Source organism: Mauremys mutica, chromosome 10 (genome assembly GCF_020497125.1).
Source record: "Mauremys mutica isolate MM-2020 ecotype Southern chromosome 10, ASM2049712v1, whole genome shotgun sequence".
In the NCBI taxonomy this organism is placed as follows: Eukaryota; Metazoa; Chordata; order Testudines; family Geoemydidae; genus Mauremys; species Mauremys mutica.
In genome coordinates, this window is record NC_059081.1 from 3,191,032 (window position 1) to 3,206,673 (window position 15,642).

The window sequence follows — 15,642 nt, forward strand, 5'->3', positions numbered from 1 at the left end:
GGCAAGCGAAGCCTCCCCTGTGCAGCTACAGAGCCTCTGTCATTCCCAGCTGAGACCTCGACCTCTCTCTGTCTCCGCCGTCCTCTGGAACGGCTGACGCCCCTCGATCCCAAACCTTGGGGCAGAGCCTGGCTCCCTGCCACTCCCGGCAGAACAAAGTGGGGGCAAAACCCTCCTGTCAGGCACGAGAGCCTAGTCCTGCCGGCAGATCCCAGTGGGCTGGAAGCCACAAGGAGGGGTTTTGCTGCCCCCTCTCCACATCAGCACCTCAAGGGGAGATGCACAAGGAGCCCCCTGTCCTTAGCTGTCTTTGTGTGCTGTATTGAATCCTCCAGGGAGGTAGGCATCCGTTTTACAGCTAGGGAAACTGAGGCATGTAATCACCCAGGGAGTGAGTGGCAGAGCCAGGGGTAGACACCGCAGAGCCTTGTCCTTGCCTGGCCGGCCCAGCCCAGGGCCGCCTTTAGGCCGATTCCCCCAAATTGGGCCCCGCGCCTAAGAGGGCCCCGAGCGTGGCAAGCCCGCGGCCCCGCTCCCCAGGCCGTAGCGCTGGGCGGAGCACTGCAAGTCCCACAGCCCCACTCCTCCTGCCGGAGGCCAGCGGCCCCGCGGCCCGGCTACCCCGGCCGGAGGCCAGCGGCCCCGCGGCCTGGCTACCCCGGCCGGAGGCCAGCAACCCCGCGGCCCCCTTCCCCCAGCCAGAGAGCAGGCAGCCAGCTCTCCGCACGCGGCCCTGCTGCCCCGGCCAGAGCGCCGCAATCTGAAGTGCCACCGAAGACTCGGAGCGCCGCCCGCTGAGTACAAGCCCCACAAATCGGGCCCCGCCCTTGCTAAAGCCGGCCCTGGGCCAGCCCATAGCTGGTGGTTGAGCTAGAGCAGATCTCTGAATGATGGAGATGCCGCCGTGTGATTGATTGATAGATTCCCAGGCCAGAAGGGACTGCTGGGAACATCTAGTTTGACCTTCTCAAGAACGGGCCGGAGAACTGCCCCCAAATCATTCCTAGAGCAGATCTTTTTGCCAGGCGTCCGTGTCCCTTGGAAACTGTACCTGGGAAACTGGTAAAATCCAAAACCTTGGCTCCAAACTCGGTTCACAGGAGGATTTCCCAGCCTCGCCCCTGGCTGGAAATGCCCAGATATCATTGATGATAAGCCCTTTGGGGTGGGGACCATCTGCTCTGTGTTTGTGCAGCACCCAGCACCGTGGGGCTCCTAGAAACGACTGCAACATACCTAATATCCCGGACAAGGCTCTTTGGGGCGAAGGAGGGGATTGTGGTTTGTGGCGTGGGCAGAAGCTGTAAACAGAGGAAGTCTTTCTCTTTGCCAAGAGCCAGTTCTTTGAAAACATCTGACTTGGCCTTTGGCGCGTGCAGGCTTTTGGGTGCCTGTCGGAGCCTCCCAAACGTCTAGCATTCCCACGCCATGCCTGGGAGCGCCCCAGGTAGAGCCAGGAACGGGTCTGGCAACCCCTGAACTCAGAGAGGGGATGAAAGGCGTCTCTGGAGCCATCCTTCCATGGCCTTTCCTAGCTTCTTCTAATAACTGGAGATATACCATTCTCATAGAGCCGGAAGGGACCCTGAGAGGTCATTGAGTCCAGCCCCCTGCCTTCACTAGCAGGACCAAGTACTGATTTTTGCCCCAGATCCCTAAGTGGCCCCCTCAAGGATTGAACTCACAACCCTGGGTTTAGCAGGCCAATGCTCAAACCACTGAGCTATCCCTCACCCCTTCTTAGGTGCAAAGCTCTGCTGGAGTGGGGGGCACGGAGCCACGACTGTTGATTGGACTGGGTGAGAGAGGAGACGGGCGTTTGGATCCGTCCCCTGCGCTGGCCGGGAATCCAGGACACAGTGTATTCTCCTGCGTCCCGGTTTGCTTTCACGGGGGCAGTAGCCATGGTCGGGGGACCCCAGGGGCCGATCTGTTTCTTAGCAGCCGGCTTGCAGGGAGGAATGTGCTCACTGGGTGAAAAGGAGACTGCAAGCAGTTGGGACGCAGCTGGGATATGTTCTCCCTGAAAAGAAAGTGGCAGGCAAAAGCGGGCCTGGGCCAGAGGGCGGCATGGGCTGCAGGCTGGATCCAGTGGGGGTTTTGCTCTCGCACTCGGCAGCAGGAGGACAATGGCTTGTAGCAGAGTAGGACTTTGTGCGTGGAATTGTGGTGAAGTCAAAGGGCCTGCGGGATCCGGGCACGTGGCCGGCATGTTTCCTCTTCGCTGGCTTGCCTCAGTCACGCTGGCTGGCCCAAGCGGGACTTTCACATTTGGTTTAAAGAGCCGAAGGAATGAAAATCAAGGGGTCCGTGGGTCGTGCTGCCGTGTCGTGACTGCGTTCGTCGCTGCTCGGCTCCCGGGGCGGGTGGCGGAGTAGATAGAAATAAGAACCGCCGTTTGCCAGGGTGGGTGGAGGGAGTTTTGGGCGAGAGCCGGATTTTGATAGGTACCTAGAAAGCACGAGACTGGCCCTGTCTGTGATCCCCTCCCCTCCGCACAGCCCGGAGCCTCGCTGGCCCGTTAGCCGCCCCGGCTGCCCATAACCCGAGACGTATTTGCGTCTTCTGCAATCTGCTCCTCGCAGCGGTGGTCTGGGCTGCGTGGCCTGGCTAGAGAGCGGCTCCCCTCCTGCCACCGTGCAGCGATGGGGAGGGGTTCCTGCAGCTTTGCCTGAAGCGCCCCAAAGGTCTCCAGGGAAAAAAGAAAAGCAAACAGACACTGTTCCCCCAGGCTCCCGGGAGAGATCTGCTGGCTAGCTGCAGGGACAGCCATCCGCACTCTGGGAGGAGCAGTGACCCAGCCCTTGGGGCACCGGCCGAGCGCTGGAGAGATCTGGTTCCGTTCCCTGCCGCAGGGTCACCTCTCTCTCTCAGGTCCCTGCCCCAATGGATAGTAACAATCGCGAGGGCACAGGACTGTGGAGGTTTAACTGGATGCCAGGCAGGGGTTAGCAGCGAAGGGCGGGCGTGCGCGCACACACACACACGCGCACACTCTCTCTCTCTCTCTCTCTCTGAGCGTACACATGTAATATGCATTTAATAATACAGAGCAAGAGAGATCCCAGACTCGGGCAGGGTCGGCCCTTTGGTTCTGGGGGCTCGGGTACATAGCCATTAGTGTGGGTTACCCGAGGGGGCTCCCCTCTGCCCGTATGGCATCAGTGCCTGGTGGGGTGCTGTGCTTGGGTACGCCCGAGGCCCTGCTGGCTCCTGGGGATCAGAGGCTCTGGTGTCCCTTGGCGTCCTGGCTGAATTCCTCTTGGAAATTCAGTTGGCAAGGCCAGTTCTCTACCATCTGCAAACTGGGAGCACTGGCCTGTCTAGCGGGCACCAGTACGGAAGGGCTGGGGGACTGGAACCCTTGACACGTGTATGTGATCCCCCCCCGGGGGGGTCGCCAGCCCCTGGGCAGGGGCATCGTTCACTTCCTAGCCTGCGCTGGCGTGTCGTGTTGCTGGCCGAGGCGCCGTTTCGGGGCTGGCTGGAGTGATCGCAGCGCGTCCGGTGGCTCCTTTCACATTGCCGTCCCCTGGGCCCTCTGACCCTGGGCTGTTTTCATCTCTCTGCCTGGACGCTGGGCTCAGCAGCTGGAAGAGGATCCAGAAGTTTGTCCCCACCCCCCTCCCCGGCCTTGGTGTTTGTCTGACAGCAGTTCTTCCAACGGAGAGAGAGGTGCCTGAATGAGTAACGCAGGGTGCTGCGCTGGGACCGGATCCATTTCACCGAAGCCTGGTTGCTTCCCAAATTCTGGGGTGGAGGGAGCATGGGAAGGGGCGATCTGTGACCCAGCCCCTCCTGGGATGCTGAGAATGCTCACATGTGTAGTGGAAGATTTTGGAGAGGTGCCCCCACCCCTCCATCCCCAGGGCCTCCGGGAAGGGAAGGCCTCTGCGTCCTTCTGGATGCTGCCAGCTGGCACCGAATCCGTGGAATGGACGATCCTTCTGGGTTGATTTTTTATATAGTGCTTTCCATGGGCCTGGATCGTTGTGTGTGTATGTGGGGGGGTCCCAGTCGGAATGGGAGTGGGGCAGGTCATGGTCTCTGGGCGTAGTCCCAGCAGACAAGCTGGGCCCAGGGGTTTCTTGTTCAGGTTGGGTCAGGGGAAGGGCTCTGCCAAGCAGGTCCTTGGTAGCTGCTGTCTCTCCCCAGCATCGCGGGGCATAGTTAGATCTTTATAGCCACAGATCATGGCCTGGCCCCGCCCTCCCGCCTCTCCTGCCCGCTGGCACAGAGTATCGCTCTGTGGCACACACTGCAGGTTCGCTGCGTCCTGCCTTCGCCTGGCAGAACCCTGCCGATTCTCCTGGCTGTCGGGCCTGCCACACAAATGGCGTGAGGACAGGATTCCTCTCCCCCAGTCCATATGTATAGAGGAGCGTGTCACCTGGTTTGGTGCAGCTGGTTCTGGGGAGGAACACGACAGCCATTTATAAAAGGGCAAACAAGGCTACTCGCAACTTGCCTCCCGTTGATGGGAGGGGAAATTGGGGATGGCGCAGGTTGGAATTGTGCCAGGGGATCTCCAGTGACCCAGGGGTTATTTCTTCAGGCGGTTTTTACTGGAAATGTCAGTTTTGCGCCTTGGCGTGCCTAGCCCAGCTCACGGTCAACAGCAGCTGCACGCAGGACGAGATCTCCGCCGGCAAAATCCAAGGGGTTGCAGGTTGTGGCCGACTTGGTTTCTTAGCAGCCAGTTCTCCACTCATGTTTTGGGGGTGGGGGTGGACCAGCGGAGAGTCCAGCATGTCTGTCAGTTACTGTGGCTAGCACAGGGTGCCTGACTCTGCCACTGCCTGCCTGTCATGGGCAAGTTAGTTCTCTTTCAGCCTCAGTTTCCCCGTCTGAAATACCGGGCTCACAGGCACCCGTCTCCCCGGGGGCGTGGCTCTCCGGGCAGAGGAGTGCTGAGGCAGGGCTCAGTCTGCCTGTTCCGGGGGAGCTTGGAGTGGCTGCTTTCCCCTGGAGCAGCATGAGGGGTGAACTCCCAGCCACCACTGCAGGCTGGGTGGACGTTTTATCCCGTTCTTTCCCCAGCCGCTCCTGGCTGCAGGGGCGCAGGTCCCGCCCAGTGGGAGACTGTGTGGCTGCAGTGAGTACGAAGGGAGAAGATTTTGTGGAGGCGGCTGGATGCAGACAGACACCAGGTCCAGACTGTGTGGCCAGGCGGGGCCTGTCTCAACGCTAGCCTGGAGTCAGCAGGCAGGGGATGGGCTGCCGGCTGCCATGGGTAGTGTCCTGGCCGCGTGTGCACCCGAAAGTCCCAACCCCCTTCGCGGCGAGGCCGTCCTCACGGCGTCCGCAGAGCGCTTGGAACCGGGAGGTACCCGGCGGGTCACCCGAGAGCCCGACGGCTCGCCCAGCCAGGCCCCCTGCGATTGGGCTAGCGCGACCGGCTGGGTCAGACTCTGCAGTCACTGGTGATCCCAGATCTTCTCCGCGGCGGGCGCGTGGCCGTGCATTAGCGGGAGAATCCGCCACCTGTCTCCTGGGAGCAGGCTGGGCTCAGTCTTCTGAGGAGGTTGGGAATCTGCCCGGTCTAGTCCCCAGGGATTGATATTGTCGTGATATCGCGCCCCTGATCCTACGTCCTGAGCTCTCGGGCTCGTGGGCTGGCTGAGGGGTCCGCAGGTCGGGCCCTGGCTCGTGCCCATGGTGACTGGATTCGTGAACTGGCACAGCGCTGTCTGATGTGCCCTCTGTCCTTAATTCCTTAATTCCCCCTGCCGCTCCCCGCCCCAGCGGCAGCCCTCCAGCGCCCTCTGTCCCCAGGGGGTAGACGCTGGCCAGTGCCTTGGGGGGGCGCTGGTGGACTGCGGGGCCGTCTCTTTAAAAGGGCAGCTTTGGTGCCCATCCTACCTTTGGAGATGGGGGCAAATGGGCACAGGTCTGTGAAGGGAGGCGCAGGACACGTGAGGCACATCAGGGTGTGTTCCTGGGGGGTGGGCCAGGAATCCCAGTCCCCTTCTTGTCCCCGCCCCATGGGGCGTCCAGAGGCGCTGAGCAATCCAGCTGTCCCCATGACGACCCACGCTGCTCCCACCTGCCCCTCCTGCCTGCTCTCCCTGCTCACTGGAGCGCTGAGGAGAAGAGAGGCTGGGCCGGGCACCAGCCTGAGACCGGCGAGACCTGGGTTCAGGTCCCTGCTCTGCCACAGACTTCCTGTGTGACCCTGGGCAAGTCACTCAGCCATGTGGTGCCTCAGTTTCCCACCTGTGCAATGGGGATAAAGAGCCCTGCCTCACAGGGGGCCGTGAGGCTAAACACACGGGGGGGGAGGAGGTGCATACGTAAGGGGGCACATGCACACCCTAAATGTCCAGATCTGCCAGCCTCCTTGCCCGCCCCAGGGAGCAGAGTGTTCCTCCCGCAGCATTCTCCGCCCCTGCCCTCGGGAGAGGGTTCTAGCCTCATGGGTCTTGAGTCGGGAAGTTTCATCCCTGGGATTCCCCTTCGATTGTGCTTTCTTTCCTGCTGGTTCTGCTCACCTGAGCAGCCCGCTCTGCTCCGCGGCATTGGCGCTGTATTTACCAAGGCGCTGCCAGACTCCGAGCCGGCCGAGGGGCTGGTGCAAAGGTCGTGGCCGCTTCCTGCCTCCGCTTTTTCCACTCGAGCGGCCAAGGCCAGGGCCGGGGAGGGGGAATGTGGCTCGGTCGGGGCTGCAGGGGATGGCTGAGGAAGGACGAGAGGAGGGTGCTCTGGGGGGTGGGTTTTGCAAAGCCCATCTGCTCTCTCAGCCAGGAGCCTGGGTTTGCGCCCGCCATCCCCAGCTGAGCCAGGGAGACCCCCACACATGCCCGTTGCCTACCTGCCTGGTGAGACCCTCAGGAGCCATCCTCGTGTCAGTGGTAGCTCCCCAGCGGGCTCCCTCTAAGGAGCGGCGGGGTGGCCTGCGCCGGGCAGACAGTGCCGGGGTGGCCTGCGTGGGTCTCAGCTCGTCGGGCTGGGAGCATTTGCGTCAATGTGGGATCTTTGGTTCCCAATGGTCCTTGCTGCGGCTGCTAGGGTGGGGCGCGGCATCCCCCCTTCACAGCCTCTCTGGCGTCCTGGCCCTGGCGCCGGCAGAGAGGCTCATGGGAGTTTAGGTGGCTGCAGCAGCGCTGAGGATGGAGCCCCAGGTGCGTGCGAAGGCAGCCCGCGGATCCCTTCCGTGCCTGCCAAGCTGTTCCACTGAGCTTGGCTGGAGCTAACGGGGTAGCTCCATTAGACGGCAGCAGTAGGGGGCTGTTATCCTCCGGCACCCCAAGAGGGGGACGTGACGCTGCTTGTGCCAGTGTGGTGTGTCTGCCACCCAAACGTTGCAGCCTCCTGCTGGACCTCGAGAGTCCTGAAGTGACCAGACGTGACAGGGAGGGTGATGCAACGTGCCCAGCCCCGGTGCGACCGCTGGGCAGCAAAGAACGCAAACCCTGCTGGCTATCGGGCCCAGGCGCCCTGGCTCTCGGCCCCCTTGGAAATGGCTGCTGTGTCTCGGCCAATGAGGGTACTGCCTCCCATTGTCCTCGCTGGCACCGGCTCTGTGCCACGGGGGAGCCGGCGCCCGCCTGCTCTGACTGGACACGTGTCCAGCGGCCCTGTCGATTTCCTACCGGACTGAAATTCCTCAGATTCAGGGGGCGGCCCTGCCCCCCCAGGCGGTTGAGGGGGCACCTCCCCGTGAAACGATCGCTGGTCTCTCCTTGCTGGTACCAGCTCGGCCTTCCCTTTGTAGCCAGGCCAGGGGCAGAGAGAACCAGCGAGCCCCAGGTGGGACCAGGAGGGGGCACCCCTGAGCAGGGGTGGGGGGTGTTCGTTCGCCACACCCCTGCCTTGCACTGCCTCCTCGGAGCCGTGCAGAGGACGCTGCTCCTCACTGGCCCGCAGCCAGAAGCTGCTTGTTGTTGCAAAATATCCTCCCCCCCCCCGCCCCCGAAATCTAAGTTAATGGCCATTTGTACATTATTAAACAGGCTGCTGGCGAGCGGCCAGCGGCGCCCGGGAGCCAAGAGGCAGCGCCTGAACACCGAGTTCTGAGACAAACAATTGCTCCAGGCACTCGGGGCAGCGGGAGAAGCTTGGAGCAGGTATGGGGGGCCTCGGCCTGGACCTTTGCCCCCACCCCGGGCATGGCCCTACTGCACACCAGCGAGGGGGCGGGAAAGGCGCAGAGCTGGTTCTCGCTCTCTCGGGTGCAAAGCCCCAAACAGGGCACTCTTTGTACAGCCAGGTGTGCAGGGGACCTGCCCCCGAGCGCCCTGCGCCAGGCTCGGGAGAGGGGCGGGGGGGGGGCTGCTCCCAGGACTCCCTGCCCCGCTGCACAGACCCCGGGCCAGCGTCCAGCTCCAAACAGCAAGGGATGGGGATTGGGGACTGGTCGCTCCTCAGCTCCCAGGGCAGCGGGTAGCTCGGGGAGGTCTTGGGAGCAGGACAGGCCCGTGTGCCGCCAGCATCACCAGTGGCGTCACCCTCCTCCTTCCGAGCCTGTTTCTGTGCAAGGGATCACTCGCCCGTGGGCGCCGTGGGGCAGGGCTACCCATGGGTCACTGCGGGGGTGGGGCAGGGCCAGAGCAGGGGCGATGGGAAATCGCCGTGCGGGGCTGGATGGCACATGCCGTGTGGTCTGGGCAAGCTCTGCCCCTGCAATGGGTCAGTGCTGGGGGGAGGGAGGAAACGGGCTTAGAGGAGCGATGCCAGGCTCCGTGGGGGAGTGGGCAGGGGTCGGAGGAGGGGTGCCAGTGCCAGGAACTAGCACAAGGGCACCAGGCCGCCGGCAGCACGTGGCATCGCCAGCGTTTCTCCGTCTGGCAGCCTGGCTCGGGCCAAGCTGGGGGTGGTGACAGGGAGGCCTTCGCCCCAGCAGCAAGCCGTGCCTCGCAGGGTCGCTCGCTGGAACCCTGCCGCTGCTCCCCCAGGGCGCCCCCTCTGGCCCCGGGCTCCTGCCTTCAGCCTGGCCTCTCGTGGGGCAGGCAGAGCGTGGCTTGCAGAGGTGGCAGTCCGCGGGCCAGGCAGGGCCCCAAGATCCTGCAGGGAGGAGAGGAGAACGGGGACAAGCCCCTGTCTCCGCTCCACGCCGGCCTCTGGCCTCGTTAGCCGTGCTCAGGTGCCAATCATCTTTGCCCCTCCCCTGGTAGGGAGACAGGGTGCCGGTCCCCGTCCCCGCTGAGGGGGAAGCTGACACAGGCTCCGGGGCGGGTCCAAATCCACAGAACGCCAGTGGCAGAGACCAGCCCTCCTGTGTCCCAGTCCTGTGCTCTAACCACTAGACCCCGCTGCCCCGTGAGGCCGCAGTCCCCCGGGGGCGGGGGTGGAACTCCCAGACGGTGACCTGTGACACGTCCGTCAACCGCAGGGTCCGTAAGAGACCCCCCCGCCCAGGCCCAAGCCGGCTGATGTTGCAGCAGGTTCCTCCCTCGTGCTCGTTCCCCTGCTCTCTAGACGAACAAGCAGCAACCCCGTTGGTCTCCACAACACGGCCGGCCGGGGCTTTGTGCGCTGAGGAATGCAGGAATGTGTGTCCTTGTGCCGCTGAGTGGGCCCAGCTGGTGCCGCGGCTCTGGGTAGCAGGGGGCAGTCACACCCTCCCTGCACGGGCAGGTCGTGTTTACTCAGTACGGTGTGGGGCTGTTGGTTTTTTTTGCTCACTGCAAAGATATTTGGCATCTGTGAGCTCCGGGGGGTCACTCGGCCCCGGAGGATAGCTGGGCCGTGTCTGCGGGGACTCATGCCCAGAGTCGCTGCAGGCGTCGTGTCACGGTCCCTTGGCAGCTCCGCAAGCCGCCCCGGGGGGGTGGGAGCGGTGCTGGCTGAAGCCCCTCTTAGAGACACCTGTGCTCACTGCTACCTCCAGCCTGTGCTGCCCCCCAGCACCTGCAAAGCCCCTGAGGTGTTTCACCCCCTCAGTCAACCCGAACTGTCCCTGCTCGGGGCGCTGCGCGGGCGGGGACCAGGATGCAGGCTGATGCCTCACCGTCTGGGGTGACGTGATGGTTCCTCCTACACAGTCTGGGCTTTTCTGCAGGGATTGTTTGGGGATGAGTCACCTGCCCTGTGATGGGGGGCGGGAACGGCTCCCCAGCCCCCTCTTACGCACCCCAGCTGGGACCGTGGAGCCCCCAGCAATCACCTGCTTCTGGGAGCCCTCAGGCAGCTCCTGAGCACCGCCCTCGGCAGAGGTTTGCGACCTCAAACACAACTCTGCGGGCAGAGCTGCCCCATCGCCCAAGCCATGCAGGGCGACAAGCAATCCTGGGCTTGTGGGGCTGGGAGCCAGGAGATGTGGATTTTATTTCTGATGCCCAGAGAGAGTCACTGAGCGCCCGGTGCCTCAGTTTCCCTGTCAGAGGCGTGAGGATGCTGCTGCTGCTGCTAGCTCTCCCATGGCAAGCACGGAGACCGATGGGTGAAAAATTGTGACGCCGAGGGGACCCCTGGGTGCAGCCAAGAGTTTAATCACAAACGCGCCGTTACCTCAGCTCTGCTGTTTCCCCCGCATGCTGCTCTTGGAAATACACCGCTCAGCGACGCCACGCCCGCTTGCCAGCACCTCGGGGAGCTGGCTGGTCTCAAGCCACAGGGTGCCGGCTTGGAGGGGACTTTTCTGCCTGCGATATTTGCTCCCAGTCCTGTCGGGACCTCAGCAAACGTTCTAGTCGAGTCCGGTCTGAGTGGGTGCTGCTGCGTCTCCCCTCCCTGCCGGGGTTGGGTGTTCAAGCCACGTGAGTAACATCGGTTCACGTGTGGCTCGTTCTCTCGCCTCGAGGCCAAACACAATCCCAGCTGCCCCTGGCTGCACCCAGTCTGGGGGGCTCCGTCCCATTGCAAGGATAATCCTTTCTTCTCCCTCTTCTCGCTGGGGCAGGGACGGGTGCCCCGCTCCTTAGCTGCTTTGTGACCGTCAAGGGGATCTTTCCTTGCCACACGGTGGAGCTGTCCGAGTGCGCAGGGCCAGAGCAGCCCTTTACCTGCGGGAGGCCTGGTGTTAACTTGGCCAGCCTGCCCCCCACCCCCCGGAAATCAGTGATGTATCATAAACCTTTGTAGAAACGCCCGGCCAGGCCCCAGCCTCCCCCCCCCCCCGTCCCCTGGGAATCGCCCAGCTAATCAGGATGGACTAATCCAGCCTAGGAGCCGCTGATGCCGGGGGCTGGAAAGGGAGCGGGACCCTGCATCCCGAAGGCACCTGCCCATGCCGGGTTGTGCTCTGGGTGTGGCGGGGGGCGTGGGGGGGGCGCTCTCGACCCAAACAGCGGGCAGCTGCTGGCTTGGGCACGTGAATTGGGGTTCGTGGGGCGTCGGTCCCGACTAGCGCAGCAGCTGTTGTTAAGTGCAGGAATGCGCCCGTGTTTTGTACGCGGCCAGAGTTAGAGCTAGAGCAGGTCTCAAACTCGCGGCCACGCGAACGTCCCCAACGTGGCCTGCAGGGCTCCAGCAGTTCTGGGGCCGGGTCTCTCCCTTGGCCCCCCCGGGCGCTCCCCCCTCAGGGGCCCTGGCAGCGCTGCGGAGCTGAGCGGCGTCTGCCTGCTCGCGCCATGTGTCTACCCGCGGCCCCGGGGTGGGGTTGGGCTGTGCCTCCACGCGCTGCCCCCACCCCGAGCGCCCCTGCGGCCAATGGGAAGCTGCAGGGACGGTGCCTGGGGGCAGCAGCGCGCGGAGGCCCCCCCAGCCCACCCGCCTTGGAGCCCCAGGTAAGCGCCGCACCCCCAGACCCTCTCCCAGAGCCTGCACCCCAATCCCCTACCACAGACCACCTCCCCCACCCAAACTCTCCCAGAGCCTTAGGCAGGTGGGGGCGGAGTTTTGGGGGGCGGGTTCTGAGTGACGTGATTGGCGCGCTGGGAGGATTTGAGGACTGGCACTGGCCCTAAGGTAAAGTGAGTTTGAGATCCCTGATCTAGAGCCACAGTGAACATATCTGGGGGTGAGGAATCAATGCTAGGGAGGATTTTCCTTCCCCTGGCAGCTGGATCTCAGTTCAGGTACCATCCCACCCTCCTAACCTGGGCCTGGGTTTCTAGTGGGAGCCGATCGCGCTGGCGCTTGCAGCCTTGGCTTATCCGCGGCAGGCCCCTCCGCCCCATCAGGAATGCCATGGTCTAGCTAGAAACAGCCGCGGAAACAGCCATATTAAAGTCGGTGGCGCTCCCTGTTTGGCTGGGCTTGCAAGAGCCCCGCTGGCTTCTTCGCTGCCTCCACCAGCACCTGTTCTAGGGCTGGGTGTGGAGCTGTGACGTTATTGATATAAATGGGGACCATATAGAACATGGGTTGCAACCAAGGTCCTGTAGTGGCTCCAAATCCTAAGTAAAGGGGGTCATATAAGGTGTCTAAGACCAGGTTCTGGGTTGCTGATTATAATTATGCTGTCTATATGTCTGTATCATTTTTAGTTGAAGTTATGAATGTTGGCTCTATGCTGTCTGTATTTCAAGTTTGTGCTGTGCTTCTGGGGGAAGCCTCCCAGACAAGCTGGTGTTAGCTCTGCCTAGCCTGTTTGATGGCCCATTAAGGACCGTCAGCTACACAATGGACCCATGGAGAGAAGGCAGACACGCCTTGTGACTCAGCAAAGTATGCAGGGACTGGCCCATGTGACTCCAGGCTCCATTTTGCTGTAAATTTCCACAGTGAAGACAAAGAGATTCTTACACCTGGAAAAGTCTATATAAGGCTGATGCTTCATCTCCATCTTGTCTTCAATCCTGCTTCTGACCTCTGGAAGGACTTTGCTACAAACTGAAGCTTTACACAAGGGACTGAACGACCCATCCCAGTGGGGGATGTATTCCAGAGACTCAATTTGAACCTGCAGTTTATGCCATCACTGCTGCAAGCCTGAACTAAGAACTTTGCCATTACTGTATGTAATTGATTCCATTTAACCAATTCTACCTCTCATTTCCACCTTTTTCCCTTTGTAAATAAACCTTTAGATTTTAGATTCTAAAGGATTGGCAACAGCGTGATTTGTGGGTAAGATCTGATGTGTATATTGACCTGGGTCTGGGGCTTGGTCCTTTGGGATCGAGGGAACCGTTTTCTTTTATTGGGGTGTTGGTTTTCATAACCATTCATCCCCAGGACGAGTGCACTGGTGGTGATGCTGGGAGACTGGAGTGTCTAAGGAAATTGCTTGTGTGACTTGTGGTTAGCCAGTGGGGTGAGACCAAAGTCCTTTTTGTCTGGCTGGTTTGGTTGGCCTTAGAGGTGGAAAAGCCCCAGCCTAGGGCTGTGACTGCCCTGTTTGAGCAATTGGTCCTGATTTGGCACTCTCAGTTGGGTCCCGCCAGAATCGCTCCGTCACAGTGGCGTAGTCGTGCTTGGATCCACAGAACCAGGTCAATTAAGCTTTGGGTCAGAACCCCACGCTATCCAAATTTTAACTTTGGGATTGAGAGTTTGGTTGGTTAAAGATCAGTGACCATGAGACAGAAAGCATCAGGAAAAGCAAGGAAACTGCAAGCCTTGAGAGACAGCCTGCAGTTTGAATATAAGCAAAAACTGGCAGAAATTCGAATGGAAGAGAAGCAAGTCTTGGCCCAGCTGGAGAAAGAGGCGGCCGAGAGAGCGAGAGAGGCAGCTGAGAGAGCGAGAGAGGCAGCTGAGAGAGCGAAAGAGGCTGCTAAGAGAGAAGAAAAAGCTCGTAAGGGACGTCTGGAGCTCCTGGCTGCTGAGGAGGAGACTCACAAGATGCAACAAGAAACTGCTAGACTCCAGCTCCAAGTCAAAAAAGCAGTGGAAGAACGGCAGAGACTGTATCCTCTGGAAAATCCCGTTTATAACTGTGTTGATATGTGGTATTACTCTGGGCAGTTCTCTGTGTTTAACCCGTTTTGCTATGGCTATGGAGAGGGGGATTCTAACCTGGTGGGAAATAGCTGTTTGTCTGTGCAAATAAGCTGTGTGTCTGGGAATGAAGTTTCTGAATGTCTGTCTAATGTCTCAGAAGGAAATCTGGAGTTAGATCAAGAGCAGAAAGATCTCATTGGGGAGGAAAATGTTTCTCAGGAGCAGATTAAAGTAGATGGTCAGGTTAAAGCCCTAACTGAGGAAGGAGAGGGTAAATTTGTAATGGGTAATGGATTGGTGGCTAGTGCAGCTTGTAGAAGTAAACCTGAAATGGGTAACTGTGATTTGCTAAAAGTAGCTCAGTGTAGTGAAAAAAGCAGCAGCTTATCTGTTGGGAGTGGCAATGTGCCTGGTAGGGAAAGTTTGGAGGAGCCTAGGCAGCCTTGTGAGCTGATGGCTTTGTCTAATCAGCAGTTTGGGAAGGGAGGGATAGTGGAAGATGAGTGTCCATATCCCTTACCTGTTTCCTGTGTGGAGAAATGTGACAGTGGAGGGAATGTGCCTGTGTCTGTCAGGAGTATTGACTTGCCTATAAAGGAAGCTACCCCAGTCTCCAAGCAGTTGTCTGTGAACAGCCCTGTGTGCTGGGACAAGGGAAGTAAAATCCCAAGCTGTGTGTCTGGTAAAGGAGAATGTGTCTCCGGCTCTTCTGTGTCTGTGGAGCAGACAGAAGGTGCCTGTCAGCCTGTGATGGTTGAGGGTGATTCAGTTGTCTCGAAGTTGGTTGTAAATACAGCTAAAGCCCAGGAAGGGAATGGTCCTGAGTTTGGGTCTGCTGGGGAGAATGGCACTGTGACTAGGTTGCATCCAGTTAGTGTCTTAGCAAAATCCCAGAGAACAGATAATTCTGGTGCTTGTGGTTTGCCAGTTGCTCATGTGTGGTTGGAAAAGGGTGCAGCAACTCTGTCTGATCAGGGTGATACCCCAGCCAGGGCACAAGGAGAGCATAAAGGTGATTTAATTGTGTTACCGACTGACAGTTTGACAACTTGTAGCAAGAAGGAAAAGATTCCTGAACTTGTTCATGGCCAAGGGAAGGAGATTGTTTCTAACCTGTTATCTAGAAAGTCTGTAGCATCTGTGGTTGCTCAGGGAAGTGTTCCTGTAGAGCAAGCCCTAGGTGAAGAGGGGAAGGGCAGAATTTCTGTGAGGGGTGAATTGCTGCTTAGAGAAGCTCCTAGGGAAAGGAATCCTCATGGTAGCCTGTGCAAGCAGTTTACTGCAACTGAAGGGTGTAAAAGTGATTTAATCAAGAAAGTTTCAGTTCCTAACAGCCAGAAATTTTCTGTTGTGAATGGATCCACTGACTTTCCTTTTGAGAGATCCAGTGTGGGCAGCTTTGAAAAGGTCTCAGGTGGAGTAGAAGCTGTTAAGGAAGTTGAGCAGCCCTATAACCACCTGGCTGTGTGTGGCCAGCTTGTTGGTGGGGAGACAATGCTGTTGGGACAGGAATGTCTCCATGCTGAATCTGTAAGTGAGCAGTCTGTGCTTCAGGATCTGAGGACAGATTCAGTTACTGGTGTTTCAGAGCAGAACAGTTGTATGGCTAAATGCTTGAGGAGGCAGGGGAGAGCAAGCCAGCTCTCACCCTCAGACTCTTTGGATTGGTGTGGTACCTCTGTGAGACAAAGTCCAGCCTTGGAATCCATAGCAGCTGAAGAGTTAAAAGCTAGTGTCTGGGTTGATGCGAATTACTTGGCTGGCAGGGAGAAGACAGAATTGCTAATAGCTGTTAGCACAGAGGGCCCGCCCCATCAGCCAGTGAATTCTGTTAAGCAAGAGAAATCAGGGTTTAATCCAGAAGGAAAGAGAAGA

The 15,642-nt window shown here is 59.8% G+C and overlaps 1 protein-coding gene across 5 annotated transcripts in view; it reads left to right on the forward strand.

Moving 5' to 3' along the window:
* Positions 1-15,642, forward strand: part of TNS1 (tensin 1) — a 267,429-nt gene that overhangs the window by 39,375 nt on the left and 212,412 nt on the right. Inside the window, exon 1 of one of the 5 annotated variants that reach the window (XM_045031944.1) lies at positions 8,035-8,066. The exons of the other annotated variants lie outside the window; for them this stretch is intronic. The gene's annotated coding sequence lies outside the window, so the exon portion shown is untranslated. Of the gene's footprint in view, positions 1-8,034; positions 8,067-15,642 lie in introns of those variants that run through there. 5 annotated transcript variants of the gene reach the window in all.